Raw genomic sequence first — 25245 nt, forward strand, 5'->3', positions numbered from 1 at the left:
GCGCAGTGAGTCAGCAAGCCTCGCAGCACCACGCGGCAGTGCCGGTCGTATTTGCCAACTTAGGTATTAATCTGGGCTAGAAGCGCTCGTATGACCACACAGGCTTCTCAGGTAAGGTGACTTAACGCTGCCAGACAGCGATGTATTTATTAGCGGCTCGCAGATTCCGGTGAATCTCCAGCCCCTGCTCGCTAAGGGCCTGAGCGGCCACGGTGCGCTGCTTTGTTTCATGGATCGTGGCCTGCTAAAGTTCGAGCACGTCCAGCATCCACACTGCTGCCGTCAGCTAGATGGAGAATCATGGAGAATCAGAAAGAGGCAAAAAATCCCAACTCTAGATCGGGAATAGTGCCTTTAGGTAGGGACTTCCAGTCCCTTCTCCAATAGCGGTTAAGTCATGTCTGCCATTTATTTCATGCTTTCTTCTTATGAAAGTTAGGCTTTTTAATGGGGAAAAAAAGAGTGCACTGTTTTTAGAATAAACCGCTATTAAAGTTATGTTAACTTGAGATTTAGCACAGTATACACTGAAATTGAGTCCCTTCTTTTTTGCAGTACAGTTTGAAGCAAGCTGACAGCCGGCAGCTCGGAAACTTGCCGCCCACCCCGCTAATCAGCCTTCCGCCCCCAGGGCTGGGTCAACAAGGGCAGCCCCTCTGCCCACAGCACAACCAATCTGTATCACAAAAGCGGTGGAAAATTGCACCAGGAGGGAAGCATTTTTGCTGCGTCAGCAATTTTAATCTGCTTTCCTCACAACGAGATAAGCACCAGAGCTAATGCCAGAGGAGAGGAGAGCAAGAGGAGAGCCATAAAGCGAGAAGCAGGGGAAGAGACTCCCCCCTTCTGATGATTTCTAGCTGTCACGTTGTCTCAGCTGTACTGTGAAATTGTATCGTTAAACACAGGTTCCCTTCCAGCTCTGCCAGAACTGCCTGAGCACAAGCCCCAAAACCAGTTTCCTATCCTGCTAAACGACACTCAAACACCTGAACCTTCTTCGCTCAAGGCAGGAGCTATAAAACCACGAGACTTAAGTGTTTTCAAAATTGTTGTCATGGGTTTGCAACTTTGTTTGCCTTCCTCCTGCCCAAAATTCAAGCCCTAGACACACAACACTCCAACAGGCTGAATATGGAAGCGAAACGCTACAGTTAAGAGTATTTAATGAGTAAAGGAAGAAGCATAGATGAGATTTCTCCAGCTCTGAATACGAAGGTTCAGGTTTCCTTCACACCCCACCAAATTTGCCCGAGATACAACAAATCCTTCCTGCTGCCACGATTCTCCTCCTGACAAGTTTACAAAGTTGCTATGTATTTCAATGATTTCCAAAAGCAGAAATTTAAATCTACCTTCCTTATCCTCCCAGGTACACCTGCTGCCTACAACAGGAGGCACCCCGGTCAGCTACCGAGCACAGGGAACTCCCCAGCACACCACGGTGCCAAGCTACCAGGCTCACATCTGGCACTGCGCAAAACTCACAGGAGCTTGGCAACTGGCTATCAACTTTAAATCATTTTACCACGGCCTCTAATCTCACTGTCTGCAATCCTTACCAGCTACGTGCCCTGCAATAAACACAGAGCACCCAGGGCACTGTCGATTCAGAAGCAGTAAGACCCGTGAAGGAAGCCTTCCATCTGCTTCTCCTCAGACATCAGAAAAAAACACTTACAGGAAGCCCTTGCATAAAGGCCTGGCAAATGTTTTCATGGGATACCAGGAACAAAACGTGCAGAAGTGATAACGGCATAGTAGAGAGGAGGAAAAGGAGCAGAGTGCTAACAAGATGCTCCTTTCTTCCTAACATCTCACCAAATACCTCCTGGCCATCCTGGAAGCCAGTGGGAAATTGCTCCCTGCGCTGGTGGTGAACGGATCTCATGTCAGTGCGAATACAAACAGCCCCGAAAGAATTATTTACCTTTGCATACTGAAAAGAATTCCCAAAAAGCCGTATCAAATGGTCGGTATGGAGGAAATGAGAAATGCTACGTCAGAAATCAAGTTTTTAATTCCGCTCCCACTGAAATACATTGAGAGAATATAGGCAACCTCCCAATCTTTCTTATTAAAAGCAAGAACAATCAAGTAATGTCAACAGAGATGCAAGATTAGAACCAGGCCCAGAACCCAACCTCGGCCTGTAACCATTAACTGATGGTTGTCAGTCCTTGTTGACACAAGCCAGGAGTGTGAATGCGCTTCCATTCTCAGTTGTGGGACGGGGAAGGAAAGAAGGCTTCCCTAAGGAAGGAACTTTAGGCTTACCAGTTCCCCTTGGGAAGGATACTTGCAACGAGACTGCCGAGGCACCCAGCAGCCTTCCCAAAAAACACCTTCAATTCCATGCCCACCCCCCCCAAAAGGAAATTGTAAGACTAAGTTCCACTGTAACGGGGTTCCTAAAATTAAAATCTGTTTAAAATAGCCCAGCCTTATAAATGCTTGTTTTCCCTCAAATTTAGGAGGTCAAGGTTGAAGCAGGAACCATATGCACCATGCCTTAATCTTCCTTTAATTTTGCATGTGCTCAAATTCTCATAGCCCAGCACTTTATTATCTGCTTCAAAGATTGCTCATTCATCCACAGCCAGGTCTGCCTTCTCATGACCAGACTGAAAAGCTCTCCAGCATATTCTTTTTTTTTTTTTTTCCTGGAAGCATTGAACGACCCTGAAGATCACCTTCTCAAAGGTGCAGAAGATCCCAGAAGGTTTAAAAGAAAAGTGACACAAATAGCTCTGGCAACAGACCAATAGCAGCTTTTTCCAAATGAAACTCAGTGTCTGCATCGAAAATCCTGTGATTCAGAGCTATTAAGTCTTTCACTGCAAGATGTTTGCTAAGAAGGCAGTCCTACAAGGAAGGCCTACGTAGGAATATTCTCAAGATGCCTGATCCTGAAGATGCACAGTTGAGAGGCTCACTGTACCTTCCCCTTGTCTATGGGTCTGCAAAGGCGTTAGACCACCACCGGGCTCACAAACCTGAACGCAGACACCTACACAGATTACAGATGATAACGTGAATGTATTAGCTACTGCAGAACCTAGGAAGAAGGAAAATTCTCCCATGAGCAACGAGTTCTGTGCTCCTTCACACCAGCAGCTGGCACTTTCATTAAATCCAGGCAGCAAGCCTTATCACTCCAGCAACCGAGCTATTCTCCCTCCCACAATACAGCTCTCCAGAAAGCGAAGGCTGTGCAGCACTGCAGGTGCACAGGTGAGAGCTAGCACTAGCGGTGCTGAACCCGAGAGGGTCAGAGCTATTTGAACATCCTTCTCGTCTCTGGTATCAGAAGCACGAAGGCTACACCAGTATCTGGCACTTGGCCAAAGAGAGCCAGGCGAATGCAGTGCAGTACCGGGGCACAGGGTTCGTGGCACCTTCCCTAGATAACTGGGAACGGACCCTATTAGGCACAGCAGTTCTCAAAACACACCTGAAAGACACCCAGATCCCAGGGTGCTGACACAGGTCACTGACCCAACACCTCAGCCCAGCAGGTACAGTGCAGCACAGAAGTCAGTCCCCTTGCTGGGGTTAACACTGCTGCCTGAACAGGGATCCTGCACCGAGACAAAAGGTGCTGGCAGAGGTCTGACGGTCGGCTGTCTTCAAAATTCAGACTTCAGTCTCAAGGGTTTATTCTTAAATATACTGATTGACTTCAAGGATCTTGATGGGGTGCTTCAAGGAGAACTTTAGGGCTACACAAAGAGACTTCCCCTTGTTTCTTCAGCTCATGGGTGTTATTTGTTGACCTGCCTCCCCCCTGTAAGCCATGGGTGACTCAGAGGCAGACAACAAACTCAGCTATCTGGCTAGACACTGCTCTACCACTCAATTTTGAAGCTACTGAGCAGTCTTCCTTGGAGATCGCGCCTGAAATAGAACAAAAAGGACACTACTATGTCAAGGAAAGTGCCAAATGAATCCAGCAGAAAAACTCCACCAGGCCTACATGCCTCCAGAAAAAAAAGTTTTCCAGTGCTCCATAGCCAGAATACCCCTCCCCATTTCTTGATCTAGATCCCTAGATTCTATGAATACCAAAGATTCTTTACCCGCAATCTCCAGGAAACCCCTTTCTACTCTTTACACAAATTCCTCTCCTATCCCCAACAGCTCTCCACGCCGCACCCCACACGGACATCCGAGCGCGTCGGTGGCAGCACAGCACCCGGCCAGCGCCGTTCCACCTGCCCGGTGTTCACACACTATTACTCCAAACAGCGGAGGACTTCAGCCTTGACTCAGCACCAAAAGCCAAGGCCCAAGCTTCTCTCTTCAATTCAAGAAGAAAACGTGGGGAAAAGCTTTAATTTAACCTGGTAACTAAACACAAAAGATTACCCTAGTACATGCATGTACAATACAGGTCAAAATCTCTCTTAAGTCTTTTATCAGATTATTTTAATGTATAATTGCAAAGACAGGTGTTGAGCTTTCTTATAAATAAAATTAATTTAGATATGGAGTAGCACACCCATATTTGAGAGACGCCCGATGCCGTTACCAAACACAAGTCCACGACCAGTAAGGAGGAACGCGGATGTCACATTTTCTTGCTTGCAGTGCTCCAGCCAATTGGCAGCTACCGCATTTCCTGAGCACGAGTCCTACGCTTCCTTGGAACTGCCATTTTCCTGAACTTCAAGGCACAGCGTTTGAGAACACATGAGAACTCAAAAGCAAAAAGCGAGGTGTCCGTCCTTCCCACAAACCGTGCTGTTACCCTATTTCTTTTTCTTGTCTACAGTGCTCCCTGGTCAGTACTCCCCCGTGTAGCTGTCTCCTCTGAATTCCTCTCCCCCACGGCTAATACTCCAAATCGGCAAACAGGACAAATTTATATTTTGTCTTCAGTTTGAATTACTCGGCATTTGTACTTCATTTTTCTTCTCCCCAGAAGAAAAAAACCCACACAGCCTACTGAGACATGCTAATGCAGCTCACTTTTTTTTTTTTAAAGAAAGTTCGCCCTTTAACCTACCCAGGAAGATTCTTTTACACTGAAACTCCAAGTGTTAAGTCACGGAAGTTGATGAACTTGTACGGGTACCTTCCTTTTGTTCCTTTCACACTAACATGTAAGCTCTTTTTGTTAATCTGGCAATTGAACTGCGTCTGCTTGCCAGTCCTTCAGATTTCCCAGTGTTAATAGATCTCTTTTACTGATTTCTCACCCCCTTCATGATCTTGGAATGAAGACGCTTCCTCCCCCCTTCCCCCCCTTAGCTTGACTATATTTAAAATTCCAACATTTTTCTCAGTTCTGACAAAATATTCTCTCTACTCAAGCAGAAGTGGCTATTACCAAAATCTATTACTGCATTTCAACAGACTTTATTTCCATTTGCTCTATCAATGGTTTCTAGTACAACAGATTTTAAGCTCTTTTTTGCAACTTTGGACATAAGCTTATTTTTAAGTGTATTACTAGCTAACAAATCCCAGCTATCATAATTTAAATATTTTAAGAAAATAGCTCTGCATATTCTTTGACAATCAGATTTGCCTAAAAAAGCTTGTAAGTTTTTTTATTCATGTCCATACACTGACTGGTAAATGTTTTTGACAGTGCTTAGCGTGACATCCAGAGACGTACGCATTTGAGGACAAAAAATAAGCTGCATTCTTCTGAGGAGCGACCTCATTTTGCCACCAATCTGATGAACTAACTCAATTCACAGGAGTAAAATTAATCATAGTTAGGAGGCTGTCAGAAATTAGATAAGGACTGGCCATAATTACCACTCTCTGCTGCTTTAACGTGAAAGGGAGGACTGGGGCCTCCCAACATCATCTCTGCTTGATACGTACGAACAAGGGCCAGCTGGAAATTATGCAGCTCAGATAGGGAACAACTGCAGCTGGATCTGAGATTTCCCTGTCTTTCAAGGTTAACGGTAAGCCTTGCCAGAGAGAGCAGGCTCAGAGCTCTGCTCAGAGCTTCACGTCAACACCTTCCACGGCTGTTGTGTCACTGGGACAGAGATGCTGACAGTCAACATAACGGAGTTCTTCAGCAGGGAAGACTCAGCTGGACAACTTTTTCTAGCTGAGATGACCTTACCTGCTGCACGGGTACTTTCAAAAGGGCAGGTTTACTATAAACATATGAAAAAATAAAAATATGCTACCATCTTCCTTGTTACAGATGTTGCCAGGTTGTTTGACTGTCCAAAAACAATCTAGAGACAAGAACTGTGCTGGAGAAAAAACATTCATGAACAACTCCTTCCCTATGCGCAGCACATTCGCAATAGGGGAGGGGAGGACATAAAAACTACAGATTCCAGACACATTTTGAGAACAGCTGTCCCCCACGCTGATCCATCCTTGGATTAGCAGCTGGTACTTTCACTTTGATGGGATAGGATGGCAAATGAAATACCAAGAGGAGGAGATGGCATCCTGCTGGCTCACCAGCACAACACAAGCAGCTGGAAATCCATCTCTGAAGGCTTGATGAGACACCAGAACGCGCTGCTGCACTCCTACAAGGCAGCAATGGAAGCAGTGGGCGAGAGGAACATTGTTTGTTTTTCAGTGTTAGTAGCGGTGGCATAGTAAGTATAAATTACAAAAAAAGCAAAAATCACATACACAAAGAATGTCTGCCTTCTAAGCATAGTTTATTTCCACCCTACGTCCCAAAAAAAACAACAAAAAGAAGCTTAAAATCTATTTTTGCACACATCACCTACATAAAACAATGTTGTATAATCACATGGATCATTTAGGCCAGCAGTTTGAAGCTTGCAGGTGCCTAGATTACAGAGCCGCACATCAAAAAGCAGAAGTGCCCTTACCCACTCTAAACAGAAGGCAGAATTTAACACCTCTCCTATGCTGGGACTACGTCACTAAACATTTACATTGATGGGAATCTCCCACAGCTGCCTTCCATGCTTTAGAGAAAGTACTTGGAAGTGCAAAAAGAGCAGCTCCTCTCAACATCTCTTTTTCATGTCTGCAAATACAGCAGGCTTGAGTTTTCTGCAACTGAATCTGCCATCCTTACAGGTAGCTTATCCACAAGCCACACTCAGTGCAACATCTAATAATGTTTTACTGTTAGTTTCTGGGTTTTTTTACAATTTAACACTTTAGTATTTACAGAGTACTCGTAACAAATAAGAAACATGACAGAGACCAGTGCTTCAGGAAAGAAAGCAAGCAGGCATAACAGCTTAAAGAAATGGATTCGGAAAACATAATGATATTCCCCCGATGGGTCAAGACAAGGAGTTTTTCCAGGGCGAAAAAGTGTCAGAACGTGCACGAACCAGCAAAGAGAAAAAGTACTTGAATTAAGGGCTTAGATCCCGTTTCACAGTAAGCTAATGTCAGCACTGAACACTGGCTGCATTCAACAGAAGCGATTAAAGTTCAGAAAGATGCTCTGCACAACATTCACGCTTCCCTTTAGACTGCTCAGGACTAGCACTGCTCCCACAAACGTGGCACTGCCTAAGACTGCTTACATAGGAAAGCCACGCTTAACTACCTTTACCTGGTGCTGCAGAACCACTCACACCAGGGCTGAATAAGTTAAGGCCATAAACTCACTACGCAATATATTTAACACCAGTATCAGCTTAAGATTTCCTGCTCTTATTCCAACCAAACCAAGTGGTGAGCCTGCTGCTGGGGCAGGTCACAGCTCTGTAAGTCAGGAGCATCGAACACTTTGGATCATGAAACCACAGATTCATCCACATCATTGTACAAATAAATACAGTTATACTGCTTCAGAACAAAAACTAGGCCGGTCATTGAGCAATGGATCACGCTGCAGACTCACAAGCTCAGGAATCTAGACTTTATCATGCAATACAGATGTACCCCTGGAGTCAATGGAAATCTAAGAAAGCATATTGATCACATGAGCTTGATAAAGCCTTTGGAACAGATGCAGGGCCCCAGTTTTAAAGAGAAATATAAGAGCCTGTGAACCGTTCACACAGACCTGGAAAGACAAGTGGTTAAAAACATGAGTACGTGCGAACAGTCCTTGAACTTGAAAAGGTAAGAGCAGAGCGATACGAGCAGTCAACATCCACATTCATGGCATACAAGGAAAAAGGAACGGAAATGCAGAGACCACAAAAAGTAACGAGTTATGCCAACACAAACAACCAGAATTCGTAACAGCAACGAATCTCCACCTTTCCCACTCCTTCCCACCTTTGGTTTTCCACAGATGCCCCATCACGCGGGCCACGGGAGCCAAGCGGCAGCACTTTGTGCGGTCAAATACGCTTCCTTTCTCAGCGCGTCTGGGACGAAGGCCCCTGCCTGGCACCCGGCGGTGCCCCCTCGCTCCCCAGCGGGACGTAACGCGTTCGCCAGCACACGCTCCCCCACGAACCGCTCCCCCGGAGCCCCGCTCCCCTTCCCCCGGGCCACCCCTTCCCCCGGGCCGCCCCGCCACGCGTTCCTCCCCCCCGCGCTCCTGCCTTTTCCCAGCACCGCAGCGAGGGGAAGCCTCCCCCGGCGCTAACAATAGCGGGCCGCTGCTCCAGCCCCGACTTCTTCCGGCCCCGAGCTCCCCGCACGGCGCACCCCGAGCCTCGCTCCCCGCGGCCTAAAACCAGCGGCACTGCGGGGAGCCCCCCCGGGAGCCCCCCCCCCCCCCCAACCGCCGCCGCTCGGCGGGGACGCGCCGCTCTCGGCCGAGGTGGGAGACGGAACCTCCTCGGCGGGGTGGGGGGGGGGCTCAGCCGAGCCGCGGCCCCGGGCCGGCTCCCCCCGCGCCCCCGCGGCGGCCCCGGGGCCCTCCCGCTCCTCCCCCGCCGGCCGCAGCCCCGCGCCCCCCCGCGGCCGGGCCCCTCCCTGCCTCCCGCAGGCCCCAGCTCTCCCCCTGCAGGCCCAGGCCCAGGCCTCACCGCCGCGGCCCTCTCCTCCTCCGCGCCGCCCCGCGCCCTCCCCAGGCCCGGCCCGCTCCGCTCCACCGGCGGCCCCCCCGGGAGCCCCGCGGCCGCTGCCCCGCGGCCGGCCCGGCCTCACCTGCGGGGCTCGGCAGGGCCGTGCAGCGGCGGGGTAACGGCTCCGCAGCGCGCACAACGAGAGCCGCTCGCAGCGCCGCCGGCCACGCCCCCCCCCGAGCCGCCAAGTCCCGCCCGCCGAGCCCCGTTGGCTGCCTCGCGCACGTGCCCCGCGCCTCATTGGCTCGCTGGGACGTCCGTCAAGAGCTCGGCCGGGGGCGGCCGCTCGCGGCGGGCTATGGGGAGGGGGGGGGCTACGCGTGAGGCGCCGGCGGCCTGCGGAGGGGAGCGGGGCCTGAGGCCCGGCCGGCTGCGGTGGGGGGGCTGGGGCCCGGCGGGCACCCGGGGGCTCCTCCTCGTCCCGGCTCCAAGGCTGGGGGGCTCCAGGCAGCCTCCTTGGGTGGTGGGCAGGGGGCTCGGCCCGCTCAGACAGGCGCCTGAGGGGAGCGGCCGGTCGGTGGGGCCGCGGGAAGGCGGCGGGGCCCCGTGGGGATGGCTCCGGAAAGGGCCGGGAGCGGAGCTGGGCCGCGGCCTGCTTGGCTGGGGCCTTCGGCAGGCAGAGAGGGGAGCCAGGGGCAGAAAAGGGGCCTAGGAGCAGCAAGGGGCCTAGGAGCAGCAAGGGGCCTAGGAGCAGCAAGGGGGTTTTGTCCCCATTGCGGCCTGGGGACAAGTCCTTCCGTACTGCGCTTGTCCAGGGGAAGCACAAGTTCTTGGGCTTGAGTAGAAGCTCCAGCAGGACAGCCCCAGGCTCTGTGGTGCTTGTGGTCAGCTGAAGGCTTCCTCCGCGCATGGATGTGGAGAGCCAGCTGTAGCGCAGACACACGGGAGAGCCTCGCTGAGCAGTAGCACAAAGGAGTGTTTGTGAGCAGTAAAGATGTGAACTGTTCCTGTGCAAGCGAAATGCTTGTGATGAGCTGCAGCAGGAGCTCTGATGGTCAGCTCTTTCCTATGCTCTAAGTCCTGTAGTGGCCTTAGGGGCTCCACTTGTCACAAGTTTTCCATCCATCCACTGCCAGCATATTTTTGATAGGAAAGGGCATCCCTTTATATCTACCCTTTTCTACTGCACAGGAGTCTGTAAATGTAAAACTTGACCGTTCTGCAGGAAACAAATGTATTTTGTCAGTAACACAGTATTGTGCAATAATATCCATGGTACAAAGCAGTATATTTTGTGTGTGACAGGCTTGTAAGCTTGTAAGACTTAGTAAATCCTGGATACACGTCAAGATACTTGGCTTTGGCAAAAAATTTCAAAAAGTAACATCAGAACATTGCTACATTAAAATATGTGATGTTATTTGCCATTCATAGACAACTCATAATTTGAGCTTTACTTAGTTGAGTAGTATAACTAAAAATCACGTTAATGAACCTTTTCCTACAGTGTAAGAGCAGTGAGATCTCACCTGGAGGACAGAAACTTGCAATATAGCAGCAAAGCCATATATAGAGGATGTGTGCTTTGCCATTTATTGCACACGTATGCACGGAAATACTCTACAGCTGATAATAATTACACTGGAACACATGGAAATTCACATAATGAAAGTGCAGATATCTTTCCTCCACCTACCTTGACTTGGCCTCTGCAAGGCCCCTTATAGTAAATTCCCAGCATTGTTGCACTGATGGTATCTGTTTTATCTGCCCAGAAATCCATCTCAGGTTGGATTTCACTTTCAAGTGGTCTTGTTATATTGGCCACCATATATAGGCTCCTAATCTTCCATACAGTCTGACCAGGAATGGTCCAGCCTCTGCCACAGTCTGAACAGCACAGTATCAAACAGAAGGTAACATGCAGCATCAAGAGTCCATCAAGGAGGTTAATGACTAAGATTGCGATTTTTTTTTTTTTTCCTTTTTCATAGCTTTCAGTGCCAGATGGGGAATCCTCACATGTAAACTCCAAGCCTGACAGGTCTGGAAATATCCTTCAAGGCCCCATAAAACATTAAAGATGTTTGTACATCTGTTATTTGCTCATGCTGCTATGTATGCCAGTCACAATATCACAATTTTGTCATTCACATCAACGGCAGCTTTCAGTTTCTGCAAATTTTATATTTTTTCTTCTATCACTCAGGTTTTAATTAAGCAAACCCATTTGTGGGCCTAAGATGGGTCTCAGATCTCTAAAAAATAGAGGCCATGGGCACAAGACGTTGTTGCACAGAGCTTTGATGCCTCTATTTCACAACAGCACATTTCAATCTCATCATTTTATTTATCAGTATAAACACTTTGTTATTAAAACTGTGATGACAATTAGAAGGTGTTATCCCACTAAACTGTAAGCCAATTTTTAAAGGAATTATCTCATTTTACTGAAATATATTAATTTCCATTGCAGTGTTTCAGCTCATGTGAAAACACATCAGTCAGAAACAGAAGGTTTCATGTTAATTTAGAATTTTAGAAATGTGAAGCTAGGTGTCCTGGTGAAACCATCTTATGATGATGCAACGTAAGTGACAGCAGGCTCTTCACAGGTATGTTGAGTCATGCCGCTTGTTGATGTATGAAACTTGAAAAAAGTTCAATGTAAACAGTAATACTGGAAGCCATTTGTCAATACGTTTCTTACATATGGCAGGAAAATGATCAGTGCAAAGTGAGTTACTGAATTGGCTGCCAAAAGGACAAATGGTTATTATAACTGGCAATATTATAACCTGCTAGAAACTTCAGGTTATGCAAGGAGAAAGATTGTTGCGGAGCCATCTGACAACGTGAATGTATTATGGAAGGTAAGAATGCTTAACAGTGGGAGCAGCAGGCCAACTGAACTCAAGTATGCTCTCCTAATTTAAAACCAGTGATTAGCAGCCATGCACGGGAGATGTCTGAGAAGCGGCAGCTGTCCTAGCACACTCTTTCAGCTGCCAGCATTGTAAGGACTTCATGACATCGTGACCTTGTGCTCATGAGAGCCCATCTGGAGCCCTGTGTCCAGCTCTGGGGCCCTAGCACAGGAAGGACGTGGACGTATTAGAGCAAGGCCAGAGGAGGCCACAGGGCTGCTCAGGGGCTGGAGCAGCTCTGCTATGAGGACAGGCTGGGAGAGCTGGGGTTGTTCAGCCTGGAGAAGAGAAGGCTTCGGGGAGAACCTACAGTGGCCTGCCAGTACCTAAAGGGGCTGCAGGAAAGCTGGGGAGGGACTCTTTTGTCAGGGGATGTGGTGACAGGACAAAGGGTAATGGATTTAAACTAAAAGAGGGTAGGTTTAGATGAGCTGTTAGGAAGAAATTCTTCCCCCTGAGGGCAGTGAGGCCCCGGCTGAGGCTGCCCTGAGGAGCTGTGGGTGCCCCATCCCTGGCAGTGCCCAAGGCCAGGCTGGATGGGGCTGGGGGCAGCCTGGGCTGGTGGAGGGGTCGTGCCCATAGCAGGGGTGGGATGGGGTGGGTTTTGAGGTCCCTTCCAACCCAAACCACTCCATAGTTCTGTGATACTAAATTAGGAAGCACTGTTGACTGCAACGGTAGAGAGGCCTTGCAGAAAGATCTTGATAAACCAGAGGGCTGGGCAATCACCAACAATATAAAATTAAAAAAGTGACGTATTCTGTATCCTGGGATTTGTACAGACTGGGGGACAAGAGGCCCCAAACCATTCTATGTTTCTATGACCTGGAAGGTAGCTCCAGACCACCCGTTATCAGTGAAAGGCTCTGACAGGCTTCTCCATAAGCCTCTATAGATTCTTTTTAGGCAGCTCTTTAACTTCCCTTCTTAATGCTGTTTTCAGTGCCATGAAAAAAAAAAAAAAAACAAACACGATTTTCACAAAACTGGCTTATCTTCTCCCTGACTGCAAGAGGGTTCGCTTTCAGCACACTACAGCCGCTGCCACAGGCTGGATCCGCCGCGTGTGCTCCCCGACTGCCCGCCCCGCTCCGGGCTTGCTCCGAGGAGCCACCAGAGCCGCAGCCCCGGCTCCTCGCCTAAAATGGCGGCCGGCAGCGCCGGCGGCCTGGCGCGGCTCGGCGACGTCCGGCAGGTAACGGGCTACGGGCAGAACCCGGGCCCCGCTGCAACGCTGCTGCCGCCCGCCCCTCTCCGCCTCCGGGGCCGGCCCCGCCCGGCCGCGGCGCCCCCAGCCCGGCCCTCGGGGTGGGTAAAATGGCGGCGGCGCGCGCCGGGGCTGGGCGCCCCGCAGGGGGCTGAGCGCCTGCTGCTGCTGCTCTGGCCTCAGCGCCGCGGCCTCGGGGCTCTGCCCGCCTGCCCGCCCGCAGGGGATGCTCCGGCTGCCCTGGGGTGCTGCCCTTCCCTTGTGAAGTGGCGCCGAGATGAAAGGTGTCCTGGTGTGCTCCTTCCTGGTGTCTTTATTTTTCGTGTTTCTTTCCTTCCTGTAGGGTCTCGCGTTGTTTTCTGATTTCTGCTTGCTGTTCGCACTGCCTTCTTTGCTCTTTCTTGTTGCTTTCTCTTCTCAGGTCCTAGCCACCAGCCTTGTGTTATCTCCTGGCTCCCCGCTGCCCCTTCCAACAAATGCCCTGGCATTGCCCCCAAGGTGTTGCTTACCTAATGCCCTGCTTTACTCTCCTTTTGGTTTGTGGTCCAACACGGTGATCTCATTAGGCATGCTTGAGGGCTCCTGTGTTGCTCTGCTGTCAGCATCCTTCCCAGGAATACTTTCTGGTTTTTGTTTGTGGAGTTTCTCTGTGCTCACTGTTTCTGGTATGCTGTGGCTCTGATGAACTCTGTGCTTTCAACTTTGCTCTTGAAGGTAATTTCCTCCCCAGGGATCTGGCCTCATAATGTTGTTCATAGTGCTTTATCCTCTTCAGAAGCTCCTTCTGCTGGTCGCTTGCAGAAGGATGGAGTTGTATCTGGTGTTTCGCTCCCATAGCAGTTACCTTCGTTGTGGTTAATTGTGATGTCTCATTTTGTTCTGCCTGTGTTGCCTTGTGAATTGTATCACCTGGGGTAGGTTTGGCTCTGTCTTGCACTGCTGTAAGATCACTCCCTTGTAAGCTTTCAGTGAACTATGGGAGAACTTTGTGGCCTTCCTTGGGTCAGCACAGAATACACTGCATTGAGCTTCAAACAGCACACAGTGGGTGTGATGGCTGGCACACTTGTTAGTTCACATTTCCGTGTGCTGAGCTTCTCCAATTAAACCACGCTTAATCACTTGTGGACAGATTTAGATAAGTTACAATATAACTTACAATAAATGCAGTTATAAGCTTTTAATGAAGCTGATTTTTCTCTGCCACTTTAATTTTCATGTACGCATGAATAGCCTTTGTAAGCCGCCCCCCCCCCCATTTGTAGAGCAGTAGTCACGCTATTTATTAGCCTAGCTTTTGAAGTCTTGTCCTATAAAGTTTAGTAGACAATAAGGTCCTTCCACAGTGAAATAAAGTGGAGGGAAGCTAAATGGAAGCTTTCTGGTTGCCAGTAATCATCTTTATTCCGTGCTCATTATTTATGAAGCTTGTGGTTGTGTATAGTTTCATACTGGCTGTGAATAGTATCTACTGAAATTATTTAAGCTGATGCAGTGCTTATTTGTAGCATAGTTCTGTTTGTGTAGTGATCTGTTAATTTTCTATTGCAATTCAAATCTAAAAGTATAACAGTTTTTATTGTTAATCATGGTGCATATATCAGACTAAACAGAGAAGCTTGTGTCTGGGAAGTACATGGAATACTTTTTGACAAATCTGTTTGTGTGTTTAAATTTTGGCACTTCAGATCCCTTCTTAAATCACAGTAACTTGCTGGTAGCACGCTTTCGTGTGCTCAATCTCTGGCGTATATGAGTAAAGGACGAAATGTTTTTTGTAATAGAATATATCACTACTGCATGTTGCTTACTAGTCATGGCCTGTGCCTGACCTCATTGCATCCTGTAACCTTGCTTAGCCTAGAAAGTTAGGCTGAGCTTACTGACCACATTCTGTAGTCTCAGCTGGTGTGAAAATGACTTTAAATTTGTCATTAAGGCAATATTAACTACGTTTCTTATCTTCCAGTCCTTGAAACTTCATGATGATGTTAAGCAATAATAAAATGCACAGCAAACATTCTGTTTACATTGTTTCTGTTTCCCCAAAGACCTGGGGGAAAACACCCGTTTTTTGTGTATTTTGGAGCATTTGGCGAAACATACTGCTGAAGTGGCCATGTGTGAACTTGTAGTAGGGAGTTATGAAGAGCTCGATAGGTGCTTTAAGAATGGTTACTTGAGAATAGTGATTCCTGAGATTAAGTATTTGTTGCCACAAAAACAAATACATAGGAATAGATCTACTGACCTGTTCTTACATCGTTCAGATGTGTACAGTGATATAACTGCCTTACTGAAACCATAAGTTTGGTTTGCATGCATCAGCAATGGAAAGCCCATTGATACTGCTGCCAAACTAAAACTATTTGGACTAGCACCAGCAGTAATAACATAGCATGCTGTGCTTTTAATGTCTGACATGAATGTTTCCCTTCACTGACAGAAGTTTATGATTTCCAGAGCATGTATTCCTGATGGTCTTAATATGGAAACTGTGGTGATATGAACACCATAATGGCTAAGGCATCTCCCAGGTTTTCTGAAGTAATTGGTTGGCTTGAACATTTATGACACTGTCTCTTACCACCACCATGGAAGCAATAAAGCACTACAGAATTACTGTGTTATCAGACTTTGAGTGTCTTTGTACTTCAAGGATATATTTCAAAATTCTCAGAGAGACTGTAAAGGGACAGGGTTTTATGGAGGAAGGCGTGATTTTACCTGTTCTTGTAAGTGAAAGTTTGAAACATCAAAGCCTGGTTGGATCTGGTGTGGTAGTAACATGAGTTGCTACAGGGACCAAGTTTGGAGGAAGCTTAAGCAACAAATTAGATCAGAATCCTAGCTAAGAACAATGTAATTGTCGCAAACTGGTATGCTTAGCTCAACAAAAACTTGGCAAAGCAACCTGTAGTCTTGATTGGCTTTTATCCCCAAACATATCTTGAAAATGCAAAAGGAGATAAGTGCTTTAGATAATCCTTTCACTTAATACATTATACAGTGACGTGCAAGATCTGTCTGTGGAGATTGTCCGTCAGTTAACTAATCAAAGTGCCAGCAGATATGTGGCTATCCAGTTGTGTGTCTGACAGTTGTTATTTGTTTTCTGGTATGACATGTATCGTTAGCATAGTAACAACCCAAGCCCTGTCTTGCAGAAATTTCTCTCAAGAACATCTTAAAGATGATGAAAAGTACTGGAGTCAAAACTGACCTGAGGAAAATTCACGTGCGGTTTCAGTTCAGGCATGTCTCAACATCATGTGCGAGCACTCAGGTATGACCGAAAACAATTCAAAACGGCCCCAGGCATATCAAGCGTGGCCTTCAGACAGCATCGTTACAGCCCAGTATGGAGGCTGAAATGTCTGCCCTATCCTCCTTAGCCAACCCTGCTGAGTCCACTGCAGCATGCAGATGTTTAAGCTGTCTTGTGTGAGTTGGAAGTTAGTTGTCCTGTGCTACAGTCTCCTCTGTTCTAGCACAACCTCTCATGTTTTAATCAAAGTTCAGCAATAGATGTAGGTGTCACATCTACTGTCTGTATGATACTGAATCTTTTCCCACACTACAGTTTAAACTGAGTGAGCAGTAAGCTCCCGACGAAAGGTCTCTCTTCTGTGAAATAACGTTTTAGGATCTGATAGCAATAACAAATGTTTTCCCTACTTTACAGGTTAAGATTGTGTATTCAGTGCATTTTAGATTTGCTAGTTAACTACCTCTAAGATAATGTTTTAAAATATCTCTTATGAACAGTACTGTATAGCAAAGTCTTTGTGACTAAATAATTTGTTTGATAAAAGTTACGATACATTCACCTATGCATTACTTCATTTTTTTAACTTTTAAGCGTTCACCTGTAGTCTAGAAGATGCCTCCACTTCAATGTTTTAGCTTGTTTCAAGAGCTCAGTCTGATAATAAACTGAAATAAAGGCCATGATGTAGATCCAGCTTTCTTTTTTTTTAATGGCAAATACTGATTCTGGTGAGGATGAGAAGCTGTTAGGCTTTGAAGATTTAGGTATGATGCTTTTGAGTTTACAGAATTAAGTATATGAATTCTTTCGTTTTTCTCTTTCCCTCCCTTGTTCTTCAGTATCTTTTGAAGTCTCTTTACAAAGGCTGATGATTCTAGTTTCTGTCTTCAAAGCTTTTTTTGCTGAATGGAGATGAATGCTTGTAATTATTCTAGTAATACTATATTCTAGTAATACTAGTATCCAAGCTTAAAATGTCTCCAATTTAAATGTAAACTATTACCTATGACTTTCCATTTTAGTAGTTTATGGAGTTAGAAAAAGTAAATAAATTTGTTACCCTAACTTCACCTGTGAAGTTAAATACCTAAGCATGGAAACAACTGGCATGATAAATTATACTCTTTGCAATTTTTGACTTTTTAAAAATAAAATCTCTATTTGGATATTGAAGGGAACCACGGCTTCAGAATAATACATGCACTTGCAATGTAATGGAGGTACAGCAAGAGAAGGGACGATCTTTTAGTTTTCTGCCTTCCTTGGTAAGGAGATAACGTGTATGTTCTGAAAAGGCTTTAAAAGCAAGTTCTTATGTCCATTTTCCTCATGCAATTGAATAGTGTCACTTCAAGTAACTTGCTCTGTTAGCTGTTACAACACGTGAACCAAATGAACTTTTTCCTCTCTTCAGTTTTATATCTCTATGGCCTAAGCTTCCCCACTGCAATAAACTAATATACAGAACTGTATGCAGAATACTGCATTGTGTGGCTCATGCTTCAATTTATATCTTGTAGCAAACTAAAACTTATGAATACAGAAACAGGGTAATCAACTTAAGGACATGCAAAAAGATAACTTATTTACTTTTTAAATCAAGTTTACAATAAAATTTGCAAGGTAGTTATTGAAGAGTTATATTTTTCATGAGAGAACAGCATCAGCTATGGTAACTCATGGGGCCTGAGTTACTGCTGCTTTGTCCACGTAGACAAAGGAAAGGAGCAGCTTTTATTGTGATCGAAAGAATAAATACAGAAATCCCGCATTGACTTGTTAACTAATAAAATAGTGTTGGGCTTGTCATACTGGGCAGAAGCCCTCTGGCAATTTTGAGTGATATTAATCCTTAGTTACTACGAAGTCAACAGCTATTTGTTTACTGATTGGCATATTCACATTTTTCATGTGACTATATCTTCGCTCTGCTTTTAATCAGTCGTGGCCTTAAGTTTATAACACAGACTCGAAGTGCAGCATTACTCAGTCTTCATAAGCTGACTGGCCTGCAGGGTGGTGTTAAAATGTGGTATCAGTAGATTCTGTGCATGGAAGCTGGGTCTGCTAAATAAAACTTTGGGGGTTTTGTTGTTGTTTCACAGTGCTCAGCCAGCCACACTTTAATCACATGCAACCAGTGGAGTGAGCTATAGCGTGCAGCGATGTCCTGCATTGGCATCTCTCATACTCATAGCACAGACTGTCAGGCCGCTTACAGCCTTTGCCTCTGGACTCTATCAGACACAGTCAGGGCAGGACTATGGTTGAGGATGTGCTTAGTAGAAAATCATTCCCCAGCCTGTCAAAACACCAAACTTTCAGGATTTAATACCTGGGAGTTTTTCGTTGGCAACCTGTATTCACAGTATTTGTTTATCGAAATTACACAGTTGAGACAGTAATGTTTAAGATTCTTTATTCTCCGTGTGTCTAGTCTCTAATTGAAAAGACTTGGTCGTCACTACCTTCAGTTTTCTTCATGCCCACGCACTTTGTTTCAGCACTTAAATGTTGATTTCAGGTAACAGGGTAATGAAAAGAAAACCCAGCTCTTGAGCATCCTCTGCCACACAGCAGTTTAATGGAACTTTAATTTTACCTCTGAATATTCCTCCTCAGGTAACTGGAAGTACTAGGCAGTGCATCAGGACTAATAAAGCTGAGCTTCGGGTCTATGCTCATGCAAATAATTGTCAAGTTAGTCTTGCCAGCAGCACTGCATCTCAGGCAGTGACTGCACGGTGTGTGTGCATACCAAATTATGGATGTATTTCTGAGCTTTCAGCACCTACATTTATTTCCTGGATTCCAGGCAGGATTTTTGATCCTTTTGGGAGGAGTTGGTTGCAGTCATCAGTGGCTATTAGTCGGCCAGATAGAACATACCTGTTCGCGATAAAGATTCAGGCTGCATCAGGAAAAAAGGATGTGCCCTCGTATTTCTGAGGTGGCCTGTAGGCAGTAAGTGCTCCAGATGAATTAAAATAGGAATTTCTGTTTGACGCAGTATCAACATATTAAGATCTTACAACTTTCTTTCTTACTCATAGTAAAGTGTCAGTTTTGGAGTGTATTGAACTCTAAACACTATGATTTATTAGCAGAAATTATTACTACATCCCAAGAGGTTACTTTTGTCTTTTTGGCACTCAGAACTTGTTTTGCTGGCATATTTGTTCCTTGACTCTGGACCACATTTAATTTTGAGACTTAGGCTGAATTTGCAGACCTGTTTCTTAAAGGGAGCTTTTTTGTAACTATAAAGTGAGCATGTATAATATAGAAATTCAGTCTAAAATCGTATAATCTCTGCAGTACTGTTTCTGCAGTAGTTTGTCAGAATCTTTTTATTGTTCCTACCTTGCTGAGACTGCTACCAGAGAGCAAAGTGCAGCTGATATCAGCATTTCCTAGGGACTTTTGTCTCACTAGAGTATTCTGTTCTCATGCTTTAAAGATAATGAAGTGAGTCATTGTCTTTACATCTCATGTGATTTATTATAGACATATATCTCTAATGCTTTCTGAGGAAAAAAAAAAAAAACAGATCTTTTGTTCAAACTGGTGGCTTTGAACTAGTAGGCTGGTTGAGAGTTTGCTTAACTAGGGAGTTGCTTAGATTTATTTTTTTAATCTATATACTGAGAACGCTTCAGCAGACAATGGAGCTCACAGGAGCTTTCTGGTGATTTATTTTTATAGGTATACTGCTTTGGCATCGAGGAAGAATAGATTCATCAGCACCTTTTAATCTACATAGATATGTCAGTGGTTCTATTTTCCTCCTGAAAAAGACTTAGCTGCACTGGATGCAGGTTGGTTGTTCTGATAGAGTAGTAGACTGGGCACCTTGAAGAAAAAGGTCAACTTCTGAAGCTTTGAGAGTATAGCAAACTTCCTAGGCTGAGCATCAATACAGGCCATGTGTTAACATCTCCAAGCCATTCTATCGTTAGCATTTGATATGCTTACTTGTTATCTAGTTCAACTTCTGCTGTGAGGAAGGCAAAGCACAGTTATAACAAGCAGAATAAAAGGAAAATTAAGTTTAGGCATCTCTCCTAACCCAAAGGATGTATTTGTAGCAGCGAGTATCAAACTACTGCCAACTGTTGGATGTGATGTTTGAAGGAGGATCAGAATCTGCAAATAACAGGTGAAAGGACTCTGAACTGCAGAGTAGCTCTGTGTGTAGACACACTTGTACTTGGGTGGAAAATACTGATAATTCTTGCTAGATGCTTGCTGCGTGGTAAAAGAAGTGAAAAGCCATTCTGCAGAGCGCAGAGAACAGGACATCTATGTACCTCCACTATTAAACAATTTCTAAGTTACAAGCCTTCATTACCTACCGTGGCAACTCTTTTGCTGGTCAATGTTTAATAGCAGCAATAGTAAGTCTATAGACCTGATGACCTAAAGGAAAGAAGCAACTGCCTTTTTTTCCTCTTACTTCAAAACAAGATGCTTAAACAACTTTTAAATTATTAGTGATGTGACTAAATTTTTTGAAGTGTTGGATATCCCTGCTGTTTTGTACAGATGACAGTGAGAATTATGGGGATTGCCAGATTAGTTTTTGGAATAAACCACGTGGTTTATACAGGAAGAAATCCGTTCTGGTGCTGAAGGCTGTGAACTCCCAGAGTTTCCATGGACCAATAGGAAAACAAAATTGCATGCATCTTTTTTTCTCAGAATACCTGTATCACCGTTCTGTAATAAGTATGATAATAACTTCAATTTCCTGGCTATAGAAGGTGCTGGGATCTGGTGCTACTATACTACTATATTATTCTGTGATTCTTTAATACTAGCTGTAGAGTGCAGTGATAGTCACACTGTTATTTTAATCTTTGCAGAGTGAAGCATGGGTCAGTATAGTCATTAATTGCCTGAAAAAGAAGCATTGAATGTCCAGAGTTGGAAGGAATCCACAGGGATCCTTGAGACCATCTCCTGGCTCCACACAGGACCACCTAAAAATCAGACCATGTGTCTGAGAGAATAGTCCAAATGCTTCCTGAACTCCAGCAGGCTCGGTGCTGTGACCACTGCCCTGGGGAACCTGTTCAGTGCCCAACCACCCTCTTGGTGAAGAACCTTTTCCTAACACCCAGCCTGACTCTCCCCTGTCCCAGCTCCCTGCTGTTCCCACGGGCCCCGTCGCTGTCCCCAGAGAGCAGAGCTCAGTGCCTGCCCCTCCGCTCCCCTCGTGAGGGAGCTGCAGGCTGCCGTGAGGCCTCCCCTCAGCCTCCTCTTCTCTGGGCTGAACAAACCAAGGGAACTCGGCCACTCCTCACACATCTTGCCCTCCAGACCCTTCACCATCGTCATAGTCCTCCTTCAGGGGCTCTCTAATAGCTTTATGTCCTTCTTATACTGTGGTGCCCAAACCTGCACGTGGCGCTCGAGGCGAGGCCGCAGCAGGCAGAGCAGTGTAGGACAATCCCTTCCTTCACCCAGCTGGCAGTGCTGGGCCTGAGGCACCCCAAAAGGTTGGCCATGTTGGCTGCTGGGGCCCGCTGCTGACTGGTGCAGCTTTGTATGCACTTGAGTTCTGCATCCAGATCATTGAGGAAAACACTGAATAGAACCATCCTTAAACAGAAGGCAAGCAGCGATATAATCTGATATTAAGTTAGGTAGGGCAGAACAGTGAGGAATTATAGGAAGCCCCAGTACATGATTGAATAGCTAGTTTTCCCACAGTTTTTACTTTTATAAATTGTTCTAGCTTTTTTACAATGTAGTAGACTGTGACGGCTACTCAGGAACAAAAATTTGGAGTTTTATAGTGTTCAGCAGAAGTTTATTAAATGTTAGAGAGTAAGAACAAAAATAGCAAACAGAAGACAACTTTATAATCCTGTTTCAAATAATGGCGTAGCTTTGCCCTTTCCTTGGATACTGATTGTATGCAATTTTCTGTTCCTATTGTCTTGGAAAGGATATGGTAGGACTTGGAAAGGGCCTGAGGCTAGTGACAGAGGTGATCTAAAGCATAGCATAGCTTCCGTAGCAAGAATGACTTAGTGGGCTGGGACTCCTCAGTCTGGGAGAGATGATTTAAAGCAGATACTAGATGTTTACTGGATCTGAAGTGGCAAGAAGCAGCTGGATAGGAACTGACTGTTCACTGTCTCGTCCAGTACTATGCAAGCTTAGGTTTACAATTGAAGCTGTTAGGAGTTAGCTTCAAAGCAAACAAAAGGAGGTGATGGTTCTTGCAGTGGATATTAGGTCAGGGGAAGTTCTTGCTCAAGGATGTTGTGTCTGCAAAAAGATAAAGGGGGAAAAAGGAGACTGAGCAAATATTTGAAAGGTGTTTTGAGAGTAACCAATGGACAAGTTATGTCAGGCTTGGGATATTCACGGAGCTGATAACTGAAGCAGAAAGAGTAGCAAGGGAGTATTCTGCACTACCTCTCCCTTGGCATTTGCTTGTAGGCACCACTGGAGACAGGATAATGCGCTATATAATCCTGAATGGTCTTACTGCCAGATAGTACCTTTCTGATAGATTTAACACTGTTGCTTTATCACTGTTGCATGATTTTCTTTTCTGTATGGGCTTCATTTTGCAGAAGTTGTCTCTGCCTTCTGTATAAGCTGGTCTAGACTCCCTCTGTAGGCAACAGAAAGCAATAGCTGCGACGAGTTATCTTTTGAAGGTGCCTGTTTCTCTCTGACCAGTGAGAACAGCCTTGATAGCTTGCATGTCCTCTGGATGGTGGCCAACAGACAGTCACAGTACCACGGATTTCGTTTTGACCTGCCACTGGTGGGAAGTCTGCAGACCCCAGGCATCTGTCAGGGTAAATGGATGACTAAAGAAGTTATTGCACGTTGTACTGACCTAAGACTTATTTCTTGAGGGACATGATTTTTTCCCCTATACAATGTGTCCTAGTCCTTAACAAGTATTTCTGGATATTGCTATTAATGAATCAGCTTTGACTTTCTGGTGAATTTCAGATAAATGCTTCTAGACTTTAGCATGTCATCTGCTCCTTTTGAATGGTAAGAGACGTTTCTTATTTATCAGTTTTCTAGATATTTCTAGAGTGTCAAAATAACTAAATCTTACTCTTTTCTTCCCCATTGCATGAATATACAGCTTGAATGTGTATCTGTCATACTAGCAAGAGCATGGGATTTTGTATTTTTTTAATGAGGTCTTGTATCTTGCTTTAGAAATTTGCAGCATACCCTAACCTTGGGGTGACTCAAACTGAGCACTGTGCGTAATTGGAATGAAACCTCTCAAAGGAGTGAATTAAAACCGCCTTCTTGTTGTGAGTTACTGTCAAGTGATTCCTGCTGTTTCCCCTGCACCTCCAGCTGAGCTCTCCTAGAGAAAGCACAATTAGCCTGCTTCCTGCTCCCACATCATTCCCTGCCAATACCACCAAAATGCCCTTAAATGTTTTTTTCTATAAATAACCTCATTATCTACTATTAATAAATCAAATACGTGAATTGTCTGCCGTCTGTCAAGTCAGTCACTTATAAATGATTTTTTACCACAGTGTTTTCTTAATCTTTTTGCTCTGTTGGAATTCCATATGCATTATAATTACAGTTATGAACAACAAACATCTGCAAGCAACTGTGAGAGCAAGCAGTACCACCAGCCAGCACCTGCCTGTTCAGCTGCAACATCCTGCTAGCAATTCATACTCCCCACCAAGTGAGTGTTTCTGGAATCCAGCAGTGGTGTCTTCTGTATGTATGTTTTATTTTAACGTTCTTGTAGTATAGGTAGGTTTAGAATTGGTTCTCAAATACAACAGTTAAAACATTAACAAAAAACAACTGAGGCCACTACTTGTAGCTGCAGGAGGAAATGAGCCTCCTGCTCTTTTTGGAGAAGCCTCTCTCTCAACTGGGAGAAAGAGAATAGTTTCTTCGGTCTGAAGTGGTTACTATGAATTGTCTCTTAGCTCAAATACCTGTTTCATATCAGGTGTTCAGTTCTCCTAAACAGGTTATTTTTAATGCATGTTCTGAAACAATTAAAATAAGAAACTGGAGAAATTATTTTCACTTCCCTCCTTTGTGTCTTTATAAGCAGAAAACATAACATGCTACTTTGCAATTATGTCTTCAGACAAAATTCGAAGTAGCTTGAATGCATAAGTAATATTTATTTGTTTATCTATTGAGAAAGTATGATGATATGAACTGTAGATTATAAACATTCTTCATGAATTCCTTGAAACTATGCTAGATAAAGTGACATTTTTACAGCATTGTGTGTGAGAAATCAAAATGAAGCTATCACAGAATCAGTATTTCACCTTTTCAATGGGTGACTCCATCACTGATTTCTTTTTTGTTTTGTGGGGAATAGGTAAACTGTTTGTGAGCCTGTAAAACATAGTCCTCAAGCTCCTGGACATATTTATATATTTAGAAACTTAAAATAGTGAGCAGTATATTCATACCTGAAATTGTTGAGTAACATTATCTTGTTGAGGAAGCAAGAAGTGCTAAAAACTGGCTTACATTTTTCTAATCCTTATTTTTTCTTCTGATATTTTAGTGCTGATAAAACCTTTCTTCTCCAGATAAAATGTAAATATTTTGATAAGAAAACTGCATTTATCAAAGTATGGTGTGTGTCAAATTTATCTGAGAGAAGAGCATCTGTTTTTTTAGTTGCTTATCTTTGACTCATTTTTCCCATACTTTACAAATCTACTGAACTCTTCAGAGAACAAATGGATAAAAATAACTAATTTTTAATGAAGTTTCACTCAGCTTTTCAGATTTTTTTAAGTTAAGATTGCTAGAAATCTGTAAAGTAAACTTGAAAGCAGATGTAGCAGGTAATTGGAGGTGAAGAGATAGTGTGTTCTGAAGCCTTCTTTTCTGACAAACATTTTCCCTTAATATTGATGAAATAAAATTATGACGACTGTACAGGAAGTAATGTTTAAAATT

The 25245-nt window shown here is 44.9% G+C and overlaps 1 protein-coding gene and 1 long non-coding RNA gene across 9 annotated transcripts in view; one reads left to right on the plus strand and one right to left on the minus strand.

The window, feature by feature from the left end:
* Nucleotides 1-9149, minus strand: part of ELAVL1 (ELAV like RNA binding protein 1) — a 41982-nt gene extending 32833 nt beyond the window's left edge. Inside the window, exon 1 of one of the 4 annotated variants that reach the window (XM_035568199.2) lies at nt 9031-9149. The gene's annotated coding sequence lies outside the window, so the exon portion shown is untranslated. Of the gene's footprint in view, nt 1-8208; nt 8380-9030 lie in introns of those variants that run through there. The other 3 variants (XM_035568193.2, XM_035568200.2, XM_035568198.1) reach the window with 3 other exon arrangements.
* A 4032-nt stretch (nt 9150-13181) lies between these two features.
* The window catches only part of LOC118259009 (uncharacterized), a 29815-nt gene continuing 17751 nt past the window's right edge, over nt 13182-25245 (plus strand). For 3 of the 5 annotated variants that reach the window (XR_004781943.2, XR_004781945.2, XR_004781946.2), the window contains exons 1-2: nt 23030-23114; nt 23882-23989. This is a non-coding gene — a long non-coding RNA (uncharacterized LOC118259009). Of the gene's footprint in view, nt 13307-23029; nt 23115-23274; nt 23320-23881; nt 23990-25245 lie in introns of those variants that run through there. The other 2 variants (XR_004781944.2, XR_007709157.1) reach the window with 2 other exon arrangements.

This window comes from Cygnus atratus, chromosome 26 (genome assembly GCF_013377495.2).
Source record: "Cygnus atratus isolate AKBS03 ecotype Queensland, Australia chromosome 26, CAtr_DNAZoo_HiC_assembly, whole genome shotgun sequence".
Lineage (NCBI taxonomy): Eukaryota > Metazoa > Chordata > Aves > Anseriformes > Anatidae > Cygnus > Cygnus atratus.